Source organism: Octopus bimaculoides, chromosome 18 (assembly GCF_001194135.2).
Source record: "Octopus bimaculoides isolate UCB-OBI-ISO-001 chromosome 18, ASM119413v2, whole genome shotgun sequence".
In the NCBI taxonomy this organism is placed as follows: domain Eukaryota; kingdom Metazoa; phylum Mollusca; class Cephalopoda; order Octopoda; family Octopodidae; genus Octopus; species Octopus bimaculoides.
In genome coordinates this window covers 44564641-44566402 of record NC_068998.1, presented here as the reverse complement: position 1 = coordinate 44566402, position 1762 = coordinate 44564641, and the positions used below count along the sequence as shown (strand labels likewise).

The 1762-nt window shown below is 32.0% G+C and overlaps 1 long non-coding RNA gene across 1 annotated transcript in view; it reads left to right on the top strand.

The window, feature by feature from the left end:
* LOC128249855 (uncharacterized) overlaps positions 1–1715 on the top strand; it is a 40757-nt gene extending 39042 nt beyond the window's left edge. The window contains exon 3 of the long non-coding RNA XR_008265976.1: positions 1616–1715. This is a non-coding gene — a long non-coding RNA (uncharacterized LOC128249855). The remainder of the gene's footprint in view (positions 1–1615) is intronic.
* The last annotated feature ends 47 nt before the right edge of the window (positions 1716–1762 follow it).

Genomic DNA, 1762 nt, shown 5'->3' with positions numbered 1-1762 from the left:
AAAAAAAAAAAAAAAAAAAAAAAAAAAAAAAACCAGTAATGATAATAATAGTTTAATCATTGAACTGTTTTCTAAATACAAACATCTTAATAGCATTAACCAGTTATTGTATTAGTGCGACACGTAAATCTAATAATATTTAGATCTAATAAATAACAATTTTACATAGTAACATTAACGCCATAATATTAACTATTAATAACACATCAATATTTTGTGAAAATTTAATCATATTAGCTATGAAAAGAATGGTGAATTGATTGTAATTTTATAGTAACAAATCAACTTGATTAGAATAATTAACACACACACACAATGTTCTGAGTTCAAATTGTTCTAAGGCCAGCTGTATTATTACAGCTCTCCAAGGGTGTAATATAGCCCTAACCCCACCCCCAAGTCATCTTAGATACTGTGGATTAATGACTCCATAATGGTACACAGTAGCTCGTTAGTGCCTCATGAGATGTAATTTGGTATGCTGTGAAAATATTCTCACTTCAACAGATAAACTGATTGTCTTTCAAAAGAAAGAGAAGTAAGTAAGTAAAAGCGGTAGTTTAAAAGAAAGAGAGGATGGAACATTCAAATGGTTGAACATTTGACAACTCTGGGAGAAAAAAACTTTATTTTTCTCTCATGAAACACTGAGGCCTTCGATTGGGTTTGAAACCCATTTCTAAACATGCCATCTGATGTTGATTTGAAGCTCTCTGAAGAAGAAGAATTTGATTCTATATGAAGCATATACAGACTCAAAATCAAGCATCCAGAGTTAAATATTGATACCTTTTGGATTGGGTGCCATTTACACGACATCATGATTTGAAGAGGAAAAATGAAGGTATGTTTGCCTGGAATATGTCCAAATGTAGAAAACAACAATCTTATATTTCTCATAGAAAACTATACTTCTTTTATTCAGTAAAGAATTAAGTAATTTAGTGTAAATTAATTTTCAGCCACCAGCTCTCCTGGTTTTTCCACCCCCTTTCACTTCTGTTTACCTTATATGTTGAAATACTACCTGGACACCTCATCAATACTATTTATCTCTTTGCAGCTACGACTAATTCTTTCTCACTTTCTCCTGTAAATGTGAGTAACTGGCCAAGAGAAGTAAGCTACATGATCTGCTAGAAATAGCAACTAAATCATTCTCAAATTCCACACTGCCACCATAAAAATAAGAAACATTAGACAATGCTGTCTGAGGTACAAAAGAAATTTGTTTGTCATTATTAGGATGCTTTTTGATAATAGGGCTTCTTGATCAAGTCTGACTTAAAATTAAACAGCAACAACAAAATGTTTGAAGAGGATTTGAACTCACATCCTACTTGCAGGCAGTTGTATACTTTATCCATTTGGTATACTTTAACTATATTCCAGCAGGTGTGTTCAGATTAATTCAAGGGTTAAATTATATTACATTTTTATCACCACCTATTACTACCTTGTCGTAGTTGTTTATGATCAGATCAATTCTTATTGAGCAAATCTAAGATCAAAAGTGACCATTCCACTGATAGTGATAATGGTGGTGGTGGCTGTGGGATTAGGGTTATCTAAAGCTGCATCATTTAATATTTCTTCCTTCCCTTATATGTTGCAGTTGGTGATTCTGCTAGGAATGAAAGAAAACAGAATTCAAGAAAGATATTCATTGCATCAGATAGTGGGCATATTCATCTTTTTAATAGATGGCACAAGAATACAACATATTTAGCTCTGTAAGAGTCACAGTTAAATAATAAACAAA